Source organism: Benincasa hispida, chromosome 4 (assembly GCF_027475165.1).
Source record: "Benincasa hispida cultivar pf3 chromosome 4, pf3_genome.v1.1, whole genome shotgun sequence".
Classification (NCBI taxonomy): Eukaryota; Viridiplantae; Streptophyta; class Magnoliopsida; order Cucurbitales; family Cucurbitaceae; genus Benincasa; species Benincasa hispida.
This window is the reverse complement of record NC_143481.1, coordinates 7,378,266-7,395,791: the sequence shown is the minus strand read 5'-3', so window position 1 is coordinate 7,395,791 and position 17,526 is coordinate 7,378,266. Positions and strand designations below refer to the sequence as shown.

Here is a 17,526-nt window from a genome sequence, read left to right as displayed (position 1 = left end):
AATTTATACACTATATATATATATATATATATATATATATATATATATATATATATTTTACTTAGCTTCTTTTCTATAAATGCTTTAAAAAATAAGTCAATTTTGAAAATTAAAAAAAAGTTTAAAAAACTTGATTTTGTTTTTGAAATTTGGTTAATAATTCAAATATAGGTGGGAGAGATGAAAATCAGAGTAAAAAATTTATAAAAAATCAAGCACAATTTTTAAAAACTAAATAGTTATAGAATAAAACCTTAATAATCTTCACATTAATGTAATGGATGACAAATATGTAGGTATCAAATTGAAACACTCTTTTGAGAAGGAGAGAAAAAGGTTATTTCAAATATTGAAATAATCTTCAATTATTTGATAAATTTATGTTTTAGTTTGTGTTAAAACTCAAGCTTCAAGTGGAATGAAACAATTTGTAAACCAGCAGAGAAATAGAAAAGAAAAACCGAGAGTTGAAAGGGAGAAGAATCAAGACGAGCATTTATAGTGGTTGGACATGATGTCTACATCTACTGTGAATTAGAGAGCCATAGAATTTCATTTAACTTCAAGGAGGGAGAGAGTAACTATAATGAGAACAATCCCTCAGCAAGATGAACAAAACTTGCTCGCTCACCAAAATACCTCCAAAGCTAGAGAGTTCAAGTAGTAATTTCGTGAGTTGGATGAATAACGATAACCCGAGTTTGATAGTAATTAAAGTTAGTTAACCCAAGTTCTGATAATTACCACGAGTCACACAAATGCTGAGCTGTATTAATTCCCAAAAATAACAATTCACCCTCTTAACGGATGCAATATGAAAAAACACAGCTCTTTGAAACAATGCTAACAGAATGTCTGTTAGCCAACCCAAGCTTCAGCATGTCATGAAGGAAGATAAACCTGTCACCATTCAGAACCTTCGTAAACATGTCAGCTGGGTTTTGAGTCGCATGAACCTTAGCAAGTGAAATCTTCTTTTCGTTCATATCTCTGTTGAAGTGAAACCGCACATCAGTATGTTTGGTTCGATTGTGGAAGGTTGGATTCTTTGACAAGGACGAGGCAATTTGACTATTACAGAAGATCTTTACTTCACACTTTGAAGATATCAGTTCTGAAATAGGACCTTGCAACCATAAACCTTCCTTTACCGAATCAGAGTGACCAAGGATAACAAGATTCAAATAGAGGTGTCTCACAACTGGGAAAAAAATTTCAGTGTAGTCAACACCCTCTTCTTGTGTGTATCCCTTAGCTACCAACCTTGCCTTAAACCTAGGTTTGTTAGAGTGTGTAATTCCTGGTTTTAATTTGAAAACCCATTTGCAATCTACAATCTTCTGAAGCAGAGTTTTTTCAACTAAAATCCATTTACTGTTCTTATGAAGAGAATCAATTTCAAGCTGCATAGCCTCGATCCATTTCTCAGAATGTTCAGACTTTAAAGCCTTTTATAGTTATTTGTTTTGGACACATCACTATAATCCACACAATTCAAAGCATAACCAACGAGGTTAGAGTAATCATACCGAGATGGAGGAGGAATAACCCTTCTTTCTCTATCCCTGGTCAACTGATACCCATGTAGAGGCTGGTCTCAAGTGGATTGAGGATCCGAAACAACTTGATCATCTTCCTCTGGCAAAGATTCTACTTGTTCAGATGTTTCTTCAGCAGGGAAGTGAGCTTCGGTAGCTCCTTCAGGTTCTAACACAACTTCTTCAATACTTGTATTTCTAGAACCAAGTTCAATTTCAAAGGAATCAGGAGGATTCTGAGTTTCGAAACTTTTAGGCTCTTTCCAGGGCATAGAAGCCTTATTAAAAGTTACATACCTGCTGATCATACATTTATTATCACCGGCTTCAAGTGACCATAATTTGTAACCCTTAACTCTTTGAGGATAACCCAAGAAGATGCATCTTTTTGCCCATGGTTCAAGCTTCCCTTGTTTGATGTCGTGTGCATAACCTGCATCTTTGCTTTTTGACTCTTAATCTCAAACTAATTAATTAATTAATGGATTGATGATAACAAACCTGAATTAATTTATTAACAATTTGAGTGTTTGAAATGTCTATTACATAGAACTCGAAATAATTATTCCAATGCATTTTGAATCACTTGAATCGGAGCTCAAACGAAGAAGATATAGCCGAAACAAGTTTAACGGAAAAATCCCGAATTGACGATGTGATAGATTTTTTTTCATCAAAGTGGGTCAATTGAAAGGTGCCACTTGGAACATAAGAGGAATGACACATGGTGAACTTTTGATTTTTGGATTGGTTTAAAATGAAAATAAATTTAAAAAAGAAAAAAAAAATATAATATTATTTTATGTTTATGTCTAATGGCTAATTGGACACATGATGAGTTTTTACTTTTTGTTGGATTTAAAAAAAAAATGATTTGAAAAAAAAGTATATACTTCTTCTTCTAAGTGTATTACTTTTGTTAAGGCCACTCCCTCTATGTCTCAAAATGTCTCATCAGATGTGCCTAATTTATTGAAATTAAATTTGTGTCAAAGCATGAAAGTATTAGAAACATTCATGAAAAATCAAATTCTATGCCTAAACAAATTCATGTTAGACCAAAATATGGATTTTATGTCATGAAAAAGGTAGATCTATGCATGAAAAATCAAATTTTGTGCCTAAACATTTTCATGAAAATTCTAAATGTATGTAAAGTGTTAAATTTGTGCCTAAACATGTAAATGTTAGAGATTTGCATATAAAATAAAAATTTGTGTATGTTTGTCATTTTTGTGAAGTTAAAGGTCATATTAGACAAAATTATTTTGAATTGAAAAATGCTCTTAGAAAGAATTCCTTGAATAGAAATAAGGTACAAAATCAATTAGTTAAAAAGAAAATTTTGCCTAACATTGAAGTTATTCTTGTGGTAAAATTGGTCATAAAATTGATATTTGTTATTTGTCAAGAATGAATCCTAGTAATATTGGAACTAAATTTAAATGAGTTCCAAAATCTTTGCTCACTAACAATGAAGAACCCAAATAATGGGTACCAAAATCTTTTGGATGAGGTTTATTTGTAGATGTAATTCAAGAAGCAATTGTTGCTTGGACTTTCAGTGACAAATTAATTCATTTGGAGCAATTTTTATGGCTTGCTTGAATCTAACAGAAGAAAATAGCTTTTTCGGTAACTTTATATTTTTTTTATTATTGAGGTAATTATTCTTCTAGTATCTTTATGAAGATTAAATCTCTTGAATGTTCTTTTTAAAAGTTTGGATTTAATGACATGAGAATTGAATGTATATCTATCTATTTGGCATTTATCTATTTTGCTTATTATTTGCCTTTTTGACCAATTAGATGTTTACTCTATCCATGGTGTTTTTCTTGAAAAGTTTTGAGTTAAAAAGATATTGAGTTTGAAATATGTTGATTATCCTTTGAATGAAATTGATTAGAGTTTTTCTTAAATGCCTTTGAGCATGAAGTTATGCATATTCTATGGTTGAATGAAAATAATTTTAAGTATTTTATTTGTCCTATGTTGAAAAGAATGGATCATTGAGCATGTTGTTTTGAAAACTTAAATTCTTTTCCATAGGGAGAGCAGTTATTGAATTGTTTTACTTTCTTCATCTCCTATTAACATGTTTGCTCAAAATTGGATATGTTGATATAATGTTTATATTGATTTGCTAATTTGACTTTGCGATTATTGGTATCATTTGTTTTTCAACAACGATGTTTATTTCATAATATTTGTTTTTTTTTTTATTAGAAACGGAGTGCTTGTTTTAAGGGGGAGTTATACACTTTTTATAAATGAATTTCATGTTTGAATGAAATTGATTCCCATGTCCCTTTTTTATTGTGAGTCTCTCTCATGCTTACTGTTTATTTTTTTAGGGTGAGTAATCTTTGGAGTAAAAATGTATTTTAAAATTTTATTTGATATTTCTACCCTCAAGTTGATATGTGCTAAATGTCTTTTTATTCCTTATTAAAAGGAAGTGTTCAATTGATTTCAAAAGGGGGAGAAATTTGTGAAATTGTTCTTAAAATTTCTTATGATGCCTCTTGAAGTTACAATGTTGCTTATTCTAAGAAGGCATGTTGATAGGAGAAGAAATATGCAAAATTATGTGTTCATATTTTAAAGAACTTTCATGTCTTTGTTTATTTTTCTTATCTATTCTTTTTTATTGATTCCAAAAGGGGGAGAGACAATAAAAAAAGGACTCTTTTTAAATATAGAAAAATAAATTAAAATATTTACAAAATATAGCAAAACTTTAGAATATCAATGATAGACAATGATAGACAATGATAGACACTATCAATATCACTGATAGACACTGATAGAAGTCTATCCGTGTTTATCAGTGTCTATCATTTATAGTACTAAAATTTTGCTATATCTTGTAAATATTTTCAACAGTTTTACCATTTGAAATAATTTCCCTAAAAAAATGAAATTATGTTACTATTGAATATATTCATTGTTTTCAAGTTAATTGAAATTATGTATATGTGTTGATTGTGCATCAAGTACATATTTCATATTACACACCACTTTTGATTTCATTTTTCTTGGGTTGTTTGTCATCATAAAAAGTGGAGATTGTTGGCTTTTTGGCCCTTAATATCAAACTAATTAATTAATTAATATTTTGATAATAACAAACATGAATTAAAGTAAAGATGGAGTAGAAGACGTCCCTGGAGAAATTGGAGTGAAACCACTACAAGGAGTCTTCCAGGCAGGAGATTGATCTTGACTGCTTAGGTCAAGGGACTCGAGGAGGTCTTATGAATGTGCGAGTTCGAGGAGGCTATGAGTACTTTATCAGTTTTACGGATGATTACTCTAGATATGGGTATGTTTATCTGGTGCAACGAAAGTCTGAATCTTTTGAAAAGTTCAAAGTATTCAAGGCTGAAGTTGAGAATGCTTTGGATAGACGGATTAAAACACTTTGATCAGATTGAGGTGGAGAGTTTTTGGATTCAGAGTTCCGGGACTATTTATTAGAACTTGAAATCGTTTCCCAACTCTCAACGCTAGGTACACCTCAGCAGAATGATGTAATGTAGAGGAAAAACAGAACCTTGTGTGACATGGTTCGTTCGATGATGAGTTACACTTCCTTACCAGACTCATTTTGGGGTTTCGCAATGGAGAATGCAGTATACATACTCAACTGTGTTCCTTCCAAGAGTGTTGCGAGACACCTCTTGAGTTGTGGAATGGGCATAAAGCTAGTTTACATCATTTCTGCATATGGGGTTGTCCAACACATGTGCTTGAGGCAAATCCCAAGAAGTTGGAACCACGGTCGAGGTTGTGCCTCTTTGTAGGCTACCCCAAAGGTACACGAGGGGTTACTTTTATGATTCGTTCGAAAACATGGTATTTGTTTCCAAGAATGCTACTCTCCTAGAGGAGAATCATATCAGAGAGCACAGTCCACGTAGTAAAGTCGTGTTACGTGAGCTTTCCAATGAAACTACTGAAACTTCAACAAAAGTTGTTGAAGAGCCTGCTTCATCAGCAAGAGTTGTTGATGATAGTTCATCTGGTAGGTTGATTCCGCCTCACGAGTTGAGGGAACCTTGACGCAGTGGGAGGGTTACGAACCCGCCTAATCGCTATCTGGGTTTCACAGAAATCCTAGCTATGGTGGTAGATGGCGACGTTGAGGATCCGTTGTCTTATCAAAAAGCAATGGAGGATGTTGATCGAGATGAATGGGTCAAAGCCATGAATCTCGAGATGGAGTTGATGTACTTCATCTCAGTATGGGATCTTGTAAATCAGCCTGATGGGGTAAGACCTATAGGTTGTAAATGGATCTCTACAAGCGCAAACGGGGTGCTGATAGGAAGGTGCAAACCTTCGAAGCTCGACTTGTAGCAAAGGGTTTTACCCAGGTGGAGGGAGTCGACTATGAGGAGACTTTCTCACCTGTTGCCATGTTAAAATTGACCCGTATTCTCCTGTCCATTGCCACTTATTATAATTATGAGATTTGGAAAATGGACGTCAAGACGGCTTTTCTGAATAGCAATCTTGAGGAGACCATTTACATGGTGCAACCCGAAGGATTCGTTACCCAAGGTCAAGAGAAAAAAGTTTACAAACTGAATCGGTCCATTTATGGGCTAAAACAGACGTCTCGATCTTGGAATATTCGGCTTGATACTACGATCAAATCATATACTTTAACCAAAACGTTGATGAACCTTGTGTTTACAAGAAGATCGTCAATAGTTCAATAGTTTTCTTAGTGTTGTATGTAGACGATATACTACTCATCAGGAATGATATAGGTCTACTGATTGCAGTTAATAACTATTTAGAGACCCAATTCCAAATGAGAGATTTGGGAGAGGCTCAGTTTGTTTTGGGTATACAAATCTTTCAGGATCGTAAGAACATAGTGCTAACGCTGTCTCAGGCATCGTATATTGACAAGATCCTGCTTAAGTACTTGATGCAGGATTCCAAAAAGGGCCTACTGCCATTCAGGCATGGAGTCACTTTGTCTAAGAACATGTGTCCTAAGACGCCTCAAGAGGTTAAGGAGATGAGACGGGTCCCATATGCATCTTCCGTTGGCAGTTTGATGTATACAATGCTCTGCACTAGGCCAGACATCTGCTATGCTATGGAAATAGTCAGTAGGTATCAGTCTAACCCAGGTCAGGGTCACTGGACTGCAGTTAAGAACATCCTTAAGTATCTTTAGAGAATGAGGGACTACATGCTCATGTATGGGTTTAGGGATTTGATCCTTACTGGGTACACGGATTCTGACTTTCAAACTGATAAGGACTCTCGAAAGTTCACTTCAGGGTCAGTTTTTACTCTTAACAGAGGAGCTGTAGTATGACAGAGCACTAAGCAGGGGTACATCGTCGAGTCCACGATGGAAGCTGAGTACGTAGCAGCTTGTGAAGCTGCTAAGGAGACCGTCTGGCTCAGGAAATTCTTGATAGAGCTGGAAGTTGTTCCAGATATGTCTTGGCTCATCACCCTCTATTGTGACAATAGTGGTGCTGTGGCGAACTCCAAGGAGCCCAGGAGTCACAGGCGCGGCGAACACATAGAGCGAAAGTATCATCTGATCCGCAAGATAGTGCATTGAAGATACGTGATCGTCACGAAGATAGTCTTAGAGCACAACGTTGCTAACCCGTTTACGAGACCTCTCAAGGTCACCTTCAGAGCATGAGTCTACGGGACCGCTCGTGGCTGGACTAGGGCAAGTGGGAGATTTTATTATACTAGGTTTTTATGCCCTAATTTATTGTTTTGTACTTGTTTTTGTACACCCCATTTCGCTTTAGGACAAGTGGGAGATTGTTGGGGTTGATGCCCTAAAGTCTCATGTCCTATAGTTTGTAAACAGTTTGTACGAACACTTGTGATGTATAATATATGATATTTACTTCACTTCTTGACTTTGCACATTTGGATGTTTTATTTTCTTTACCACAAACCAATAAACTTAAAATCCCTGGTTGTCTTTATGTAACTTAAGCATGTATGTGGTGACATATAAGTGGATCATGTCTTAAGTGATAACCAAAATGGTCTGTAGTATATGGATATAGGAGGGAAACCTTATCCTAGTAACTCTACGGATGCGGCCTGCTTTATGGAATAGTTATAAGTGTTGTGGCTTGTCACAGATGGTCTGATCCTGGTCATTCGTGTAGGAGATATACGAGTGGGGGCGTCCTATACAAAGAGTTTGTATAAGACCTGACCACGAAGTGTTAACGTCTTGTCACTCCGTTCATGATAAAGACTTTACTTCACTAGGATGACCATAGGTAACATGACCTCAATCTTGAGTAAGTTGGGAACTCCTGCCATTGAGGGCGGTTCTTTGATTTGTTTGGGTGCGAGTGGCCAGAGCTCCGACTCAAACCTACCACTTTGGGGATTCGTCTGATTTGGGAGCTGGGAACTCAGCTACATAAGATGGAGTTCACTCATTCCCCAAAACATGTGTAAGTAGATAGATTACTCTCTTAAGGGTTGATTCTGGGGCTTGAACAATGTGGTGCCACACAACTTTTCATGGCTCGAGAGGTGTTCACACATAGTAGGACTATATTGTACTGTTCATTAGAGGGATAAGTGGTACTTAAAGAGTAAGATATAACTACAGGGGGAAATGGTAAATTATCCCAGTTGTATTTACGAGCATTTGTGAAGGGTCATTGTACTGATGATTGGTTATATCCAATGGACATAGAAATATATATGTGGTAAGAAGAGTTCAGCTGTCGGTCTTTAGTGGAATGCTTGGCAGTTAATGGATGATGGTTATCGTGGCTAAAGAGTTTAGTCAGTTATTCATGTACCGTTGGAGCTTCAAACCATAGGTCCATACGGTCCCTTTGATAGCTTGGATACCAGTTGAGAATCAGTTTTTGGGTCAGTTTGAAATGTACAAATTGACAAGAGGGAGTTTGATTATATATGATATAATTGACTTTATTTATGAGATACATTAATTTGGAGGAAATTGGATATAAATATGATTTATATCTAGTGGAGGAAAAATACTACGGTTAATATATGATATTAAACCATAGGTTATGAATATAATGTGATTATATTTATTATTTATTAATTGGACAGTTATGGGATAATTCGCCGACGTCTCTTCTGTTTTCGTAAATGATGAGTGAGATGAAGAATCGTTTTGAGACGTTTAAATAACTCACGGTGTGTTGCGATTCTAGAGAGTTATCGCTTAGTAAATCAGAGTCTATATGATAGTGTTGTTTACTAAACAATCACTTACACCCGCGCACGCTACTTACTAAATGATTGCTTATCTTCTACTAAACGATCATTTAGTACCCGAGCTTTACTAAACGATCATATAGAGGATCGCTTAACTTTTCCTACACGATCGTATACTTCACTTAAATGATCAATCATTTTGTCTATATGATAGACGAGTCTTTTTCCCACTTGCTTAAGAACCTTTGTCTACGTATACTTCACCTAATGCTTGAGAACCTTTGTCTATGTATCGACTGTTGGTAACCTAATGTATGCAATGTTATGACCAGACGTGACATTTGCTATGCAGTGGTGATAGTCAATAAATATCAGTCTAATCTAGGATTAAATCACTAGACAACCCTTAAAACTATCCTTAAGTATCTTTAGAGAACAAGGGACTACATGTTTGTGTATAAGTCTACAGATTTGATCCTTACAAGATACACTGACTCTCATTTTCAGACTGACAGGGATTCTAGGAAATCCACATCAGGATCAATGTTGTAGTCTGAGAAGAAGAAAGCAGAGTTGCATTGCTGACTCTATCATGGAGGCAAAGTTTGTAGCGACTTGTGAAGCTGTTAAAGAAGTTGTATGGCTTAAGGAAGTTTTTACTAATTTGGAAGTTGTTCCAGACATGTCAAATCCTATCACCATTTACTGTGATAATAGTGGTGTTGTGGAAAATTTCATGGAGCCTTGAAGCCACAAGCGTGGAAAGCACATAAAGCATGAGTATCATCTCATCCGGAAGATTGTGTATCGAGGGTACGTGATCGTTACAAAGATAGCTTTGGAGCACAGTGTTGCTAATCCATTTACAAAGGTTCTCATGACTAAAGTGTTTGAGGGTCACTTGTAGAGTCTAAGTCTATGGGACATGCCTCATCTAGTCTAGAGAAAATGGGAGATTTTCCTAGGCGCATAGTATATGCCCTAGTTTATTGTTTTTATGTATTGTACTGGTTTGTACTTTATATTTGTAAACCCCACTAGCTTTAGAACAAGTGAAAGATTGTGAAGGGTTATTGCACTATTGACTGGTTATATCCAATGGACACATAAATATAGCTATAGTGCGAAGAGTGCACTGTCGATCTTTGGTGGAGTGACCGGCAGTTAATAGATGTTGAATAATTCATTTAAACTAATTTATTTAAAGGAGTTTAATTAATTATTCAAGTACCATTGAAGTTTCAATCTATAGGTCCTCAATAGAGATTATTGAGAATCAAATTTAGATTAATTTGAATTGTTCAAATTAATTGAGGGAATTAATTATATGTGATATAATTAATTTAACTTAATTATATACGATATAATTAATATAATGAATTTAATGAATTATAATATAAAGTTTATTTGAGAGGAAATAAATATTTGAATATGATTCAAATATTAATAATATGGATGAGATTCATATAATTAAGCCATATAATTATATTTAGTACAAATATGATTTATATTAAATACCATAAATAATTGAGAGAGTTAAAACTATATGTTATATTGTATTTGATATAATATAAAAACTATTAGTTATGTGTTATCTTTGATATAACATATATTATGTTCTCAAGTATCTTCGGAGAATGAGGGACTACATGCTCGTGTATGGGTCTAGGGATTTGATCCTTACTGGGTACACGGATTCTAACTTTTAGACTGATAAGGACTCTCGGAAGTTCACTTCAGGGTCAGTTTTTACTCTTAACGGAGGAGCTGTAGTATGGCAGAGTACTAAGCAGGGGTACATCGTCGACTCCACGATGGAGGCCGAGTACGTAGAAGCTTGTGAAGCTGCTAAGGAGGCCGTCTGGCTCAAGAAATTCTTGACAGAGCTGGAAGTTGTTCCAGATATGTCTTGGTTCATCACCCTCTATTGTGACAATAGTGGTGCTGTGGTGAACTCCAAGGAGCCCAGGAGTCACAGGCGCGGCGAACACATAGAGCGAAAGTATCATCTGATCCGCAAGATAGTGCATCGAAGATACGTGATCGTCACGAAGATAGTCTTAGAGCACAACGTTGCTAACCCGTTTACGAGGGCTCTCAAGGTCACCTTCAGAGCATGAGTCTACGGGACCGCTCGTGGCTGGACTAGGGCAAGTGGGAGATTTTATTATACTAGGTTTTTATGCCCTAATTTATTGTTTTGTACTTGTTTTTGTACACCCCATTTCGCTTTAGGACAAGTGGGAGATTGTTGGGGTTGATGCCCTAAAGTCTCATGTCCTGTAGTTTGTAAACAGTTTGTACGAACACTTGTGATGTATAATATATGATATTTACTTCACTTCTTGACTTTGCACATTTGGATGTTTTATTTTCTTTACCACAAACCAATAAACTTAAAATCCCTGGTTGTCTTTATGTAACTTAAGCATGTATGTGGTGACATACAAGTGGATCATGTCTTAAGTGATAACCAAAATGGTCTGTAGTATATGGATATAGGAGGGAAACCTTATCCTAGTAACGCTACGGATGCGGCCTGCTTTATGGAATAGTTATAAGTGTTGTGGCTTGTCACAGATGGTCTGATCCTGGTCATTCGTGTAGGAGATATACGAGTGGGGGCGTCCTATACAAAGAGTTTGTATAAGACCTGACCACGAAGTGTTAACGTCTCGTCATATAACTCCGTTCATGATAAAGACTTTACTTCACTAGGATGACCATAGGTAACATGACCTCAATCTTGAGTAAGTTGGGAACTCCTACCATTGAGGGCGGTTCTTTGATTTGTTTGGGTGCGAGTGGCCAGAGCTCCGACTCAAACCTACCACTTTGGGGATTCGTCTGATTTGGGAGCTGGGAACTCAGCTACATAAGATGGAGTTCACTCCTTCCCCAAAACAGGGGTAAGTAGATAGATTGCTCCCTTAAGGGTTGATCCTGGGGCTTGAACGATGTGGCGCCACATACATTTTAATGCCCTGAGAGGTGTTCACACATAGTAGGACTATGTTGTACTGTTCATTAGAGGGATCAGTGGTACTTAGAGAGTAAGATGTAACTACAGGGGCGAAATGGTAAATTAGCCTAGTTGTACTTGAGCATTTGTGAAGGGTTATCATACTGATGATTGGTTATATCCAATGGACAAAGAAATATATTTGTTGTAAGAAGAGTTCAACTGTCGGTCTTTAGTGGAATGCTTGGCAGTTAACGGATGATGAATATCATGGCTAAAGAGTTTAGTCAGTTATTCACGTACCGTTGGAGCTTCGAGCCATAGGTCCATAAGGTCCCGTTGGTAGCTTGGATACCAGTTGAGAATCAGTTTTTTGGTCAGTTTGAAATGTTCAAATTGACAAGAGGGAGTTCGATTATATATGATATAATTGAACTAATTAATTATATATGATATAATTGACTTTATGTATTAGATATATTAATTTGGAGGAAATTGAATATAAATATGATTTATATCTAGTGGAGGAAAAATATTATGGTTAATATATGATATTAAACCATAGGTTATCTATATAATGTGATTATATTCATTATTTATTAATTGGACAGTTATGGGATAATTGGTCGACGTCTCTTCTGTTTTCGTAACTGATGAGTAAGATGAAGAATCGTTTTGAGACGTTTAAATAGTTCACAGTGTGTTGTGATTCTAGAGAGTCATCGCTTAGTAAATTAGAGTCTATACGATAGTGTTGTTTACTAAACAATTGCTTACACCCGCGCACACTACTTACTAAATGATCGCTTATCTTCTACTAAACGATCGTTTAGTGCCCGAACTTTATTAAACGATCGTATAGACGATCACTTGACTTTTCCTACACGATCATATACTTCACCTAAACGAGCAAACATTTTGTCTATACGATAAACGAGTCTTTCTCCCACTTGCTTGATCGTTGTATACGATCTTTTTTCCTCCTCTCCTCTACCAAATCCGAACAGAGCCCACTCTTTGGATTCTCACTCCGAGAATACTGAGGGTTCCAAGTGGTGGTGTCGTCCCTTTTTCTTCGTCTGGTCATGTGAAGACTGTTCGTGGTAGACGATTGGGTGTTGCGGAACGATAGCTTGTCATTCCAGCGAAAGCGAGATTTGCTGCGAAAAGAGTCTTCAACTGGTAAGTCTACTTGTTCTCCTTTTTATTTATCTCTAAGCATATCGGTAATTTAGTATTTTGATGCATATCTGTTTGTGTGAATGTAAATGTGGTAATTCTGTCATAATGCTTTTGGAAAAATCCACTTCCGCTCAAAGGTACTTTTGTATAAGAGTTCCTTTAGGGGTTTTTCTCGGGTGTTCAAGAATGGGTTCATGCGTCAGTATGTTGGTGTAATGGTTGGCGGCAACTGTTTGGCAGGACCTTTGGACGCAGGCTCCCGCATCAATTTGGAAGGGGTTAAGGACTTAGGATTTTTTGTTGTTGAAGACAAAAGGTTTAGGTTTCGTGAGGGCTTTGGAGGAGGTGGACGGATCTTGGGACGACTTTTCCGGAACGGATTGGGCAGATGGCTTGGGTTGGGAGGTGGTTTTTCAGGAAGAAGATGAAATGGTAGTGGATTTGGATAGGGAAAAGGGTTTTGATGGTGGAGATGACAATGACAGAGGTAAAGGGGAAACAGATGAAGAGGAAAAGGAACTCACCAGACTATTGCTGGCAAAGCTCAGGGACATTTTGGCTGTCTGAAGCATCCAACATTGTGCTCTGGTGAAAAACTTCAAAAGCTTTGAAGAACAATTGATGAGGATAGTCGGATGACAAGGAAAAAATGAAACGGGTAGGGTTAGGGCTTGAGAAATAGAAGAAGAAAGAAGAAGACGAGGGAGTGGGGGAGGTCTTTTTTGTAGGGAGATACAAGAAGAAAGAGAGGACAGACTTGACGGGTGACGTTTACACATGACATTTTGTTTAAGGATCGTAAGAATAAAATGCTGGCCTTGTCTCAGACATCATATATTGACAAGATGCTTGTCAAACATTGGATGTTCCAAGAGAGCTTTATTACTTTTTAGGTATGGAATTATCTTGTCTAAGAAACAGTGTCCTCAAACACCTCAAGAAGTTGAGGAGATGAGACGGATCACCAATGTATCGACTATTGGCAACCTAATGTATGCAATGTTATGACCAGACATGACATTTTCTATGTAGTGATGATAGTTAATAAATATCAGTCTAATCTAGGATTAGATCACTAGACAACCATTAAAACCATCCTCAAGTATCTTCAGAGAACGATGGACTACGTGCTTGTGTATAAGTCTAAGGATTTGATTCTTACAAGATACACTGTCTCTAATTTTTAGACTGACAGGGATTCTAGGAAATCCACATTAGGATCAATGTTCACTCTTAATGAAGGAGTTGTAGTCTGAGAAGCAGAAAGCAGAGTTGCATTGCTGACTCTATCATGGAGGCAGAGTATGTAGCAATTTGGGAAGCTGCCAAAGAAGTTGTATGGCTTAAGGAATTTTTTACTGATTTGGAAGTTGTTCCAGACATGTCAAAGCCTATCACCCTTTACTGTGATAATAGTGGTGTTGTGGAAAATTTCATGGAGCCTTGAAGCCACAAGCGTGGAAAGCACATAAAGCATGGGTATCATCTCATCCGGGAGATTGTGCATCAAGGGTACATGATCGTTAAAAAGATAGCTTTGGAGCACAATGTTGCTAATCCATTTACAAAGGTTCTCATGACTAAAGTGTTTGAGGGTCACTTATAGAGTCTAAGTTTACGGGACATGCCTCATCTAGTCTAGAGCAAATAGGAGATTTTCTTGGGCGCATAGTATATGCCCTAGTTTATTGTTTTTATGTATTGTACTGGTTTGTACTTTATATTTGTAAACCCCACTAGCTTTAGAACAAGTGAAAGATTGTGAATAGTTATTGCACTATTGAATGGTTATATCCAATGGACACATAAATATATTTGTAGTGGAAGAGTGCACTGTCGGTCTTTGGTGGAGTGACCGGCAATTAATAGATGTTGAATAATTTAATTAAACTAATTTAATTAAAGGAGTTTAATTAATTATTCAAGTACCATTGGAGCTTCAATCTATAGGTCCATAAAGTCCTCTTTGTAGCTCAATAGGGATTATTGAGAATCAAATTTAGATTAATTTGAATTGTTCAAATTAATTGAGGGAATTAATTATATGTGATATAATTAATTTAGCTTAGTTATATACAATATAATTAATATAATGTATTTGATGAATTATAATATAAAGTTTATTTGAGAGGAAATAAATATTTGAATATGATTCAAATATTAATAATATGGATGAGATTCATATAATTAAACCATATAATTAAATTTAGTACAAATATGATTTATATTAAATACCATAAATGATTGAGAGAGTTAAAACTACAGGTTATATTGTATTTGATATAATATAAAAACTATAAGTTATGTATTATCTTTGATATAACATATATTATGTTCTCTCAATGTTACGTGAGTTGTGTGGGTGGTTTTTTTTTCAGTAGACCTATCATCTTCAAACATAAAAGATGTAAAAAAAATCAATCTCTTTGCATTAACCAAGATTCACACAGAATAAAATTTCTTCTCTTTAAATCTTTCCTCCCTCTCCTAAAACATAGAGGTCACACCTCTTGTGATTCTCTTCCCCTATAGAGAATATAGGTAGTGTCCTCATTGGCGGTGCTTGGTTTGTGATTGATCGTGAACATTTTAGAAAGGGAATTTCGCGAAGAAGAAATTGTTCTTCAAGGGTAAGTTTTCTTGAAACCCTAATTACTTTTTCCCCTTCAATCGCATGCTGTAAAGTTTTTGTAATTTACATAATTATGTTATGTAAAATTTTGTTCTATGAAAATTAAAATTGGGAACTATCCCCGCTTCTGCATTGGAATTTCACGGTTCCTTTACATCTATGGTTTCAAACAGGCTTCTAGACAATTGTTTGACAAACTTTTGATGCCTTACTTCTTGGTTTTATACAAACAATGTCTATTATTCTCTCTTCATTAGAGGATCTGGAGCCACATTTGTTGGCTTGCTTGTTTATGTTCATGATAGTGTACTGACAGGTGCTTCTGTTGACATTATTTATGATCTTAAAATTCACTTGAGTACTACTTTTAAGAAGGATTTGGGGGATCTTTGTCACTTCTTGGGGCGTGAACTTGCACGTTTTTCTCAAGGTATGTTTATGTCTCAACGACATTATGTTCTACAAATTCTTAAAGATACCAGTCTTTTGGCTTGTAAACCTTCAAATTGTCCCATGGATCCTAATTTGCACTTGTCTCTTGGTGATAGTCCTTTATTAAAAGGTCCAATTGCTTATCGGTGTTTGATTGACAAACTTTTATATCTCACTATCTCCAAACCTGATATTGTTTTTGTAGTTCATAAGTTTAGTCAATATATTTCTCAGCCTCGTCAATGTCATCTTGATGTTGTCCATCATCTTCTTCAATATTTGAAGGGTTCTCTAGGTCAAGGGATTCTTCTTCGCCTTTGTACTAATTTTCAACTTTAAGGCTTGTTCAAATTCTGATTGGGCATCTTACATGGATTCTTGTAAGTCCACAACTGGTTTTTGTGTGTTCATGAGTGATTCCCTTGTATTTTGGATGGCTAAGAAACAAATGACTGTCTTTAGATCATCAATTGAAGCTGAATACAAGGTTCATGGTGCTACTACTTGTGAAATTATTCGGATTTCCTAATTACTTACTAAGTTATAAGTTCCTTTAACTTCTCATGCTCTCATCTTTTCTGATAATGCTGCTACTCTTCATATTGCTACTAACCCTATGTTTCTTGAGAGAATGAAGCATATCGAGTTAGATTGTCATTTTGTTCGTAAAAAGATGGTTAAAGGAATTGTGAAGCAACTTGTACGATCTCATCAACAACTTGCATACATTTTCACTAAAGTTCTCTCATCCAAAGTTTTTGTTCCATTATTATCTAAGATGAGTGTGATTGACATTCACCGGTCATCCCAAGGGGGAGTATTAAGGGTAGTCTTGTAATTTGTTAAGAGGGTAGTCTTGTAGTTTGACTTTTTTCTGCCATTTATTATTTACAAACTCTCAATAATGAAACAAGGAAAAGAGATTCGATTGGCCCAATGAAGTTAAAGATGAAGACGCAAAAGATAGATACATACGAGAGATCCGTTCCTGTGAAATTTCACGCTCAATCTTCAAGAATAAATCCTCGGAGTGTCTTCACCGAGAACAATGAATATCCAACTGCGGCATTGATGATACGACGGAAACAGTAAAAATAAGAAATTAAAGCCAATCATCAAAACAAGCAATAAAATCCAGAACAATAAAGCAGATGCAAGGAGAAAAAACGTAAGACAGCAGCAAATACACATCAAAATTCTTTCCTAAATGAAGAATAATAAAGAGAAGGAAAGTTAGAGAACCTGAGATTGGCAGTGAGATTGCAGCGTCGTAGAGGAAAATTTCGGATGCAGCCAGCGGAGGGAGAGACTTTTGAATGGGGCGGGAATGCTTTTACTGCCAGTTTGGAATATTGGTTCTGTAAACTAATGGGTTGGGCCTGAAAACTAGCACCACTATGGGCCCAAATTTTGCCGTATAAAGGCCTAAAATGTTGCCTTAAATGACACCCTACACTAGTTCCCCTCACATGCGATGAGTTAACATTATCATAGATGTGTTTGAAATACATTTTTAAATATTTAATTTAAAAAATAAATTATTTTAAAAAAATTAATGTATTTAG

General features: G+C 35.9%; 1 long non-coding RNA gene across 1 annotated transcript; it reads right to left on the bottom strand.

The window, feature by feature from the left end:
- Positions 1-683: 683 nt before the first annotated feature.
- Positions 684-17,326, bottom strand: LOC150036442 (uncharacterized). The gene is made up of 4 exons (XR_016529051.1): positions 17,204-17,326; positions 16,937-17,021; positions 1,836-1,971; positions 684-1,736 (listed from the first exon to the last, which is right to left on the bottom strand). It is a non-coding gene; the product is annotated as an uncharacterized LOC150036442 (long non-coding RNA).
- Between the last annotated feature and the right edge of the window lie 200 nt (positions 17,327-17,526).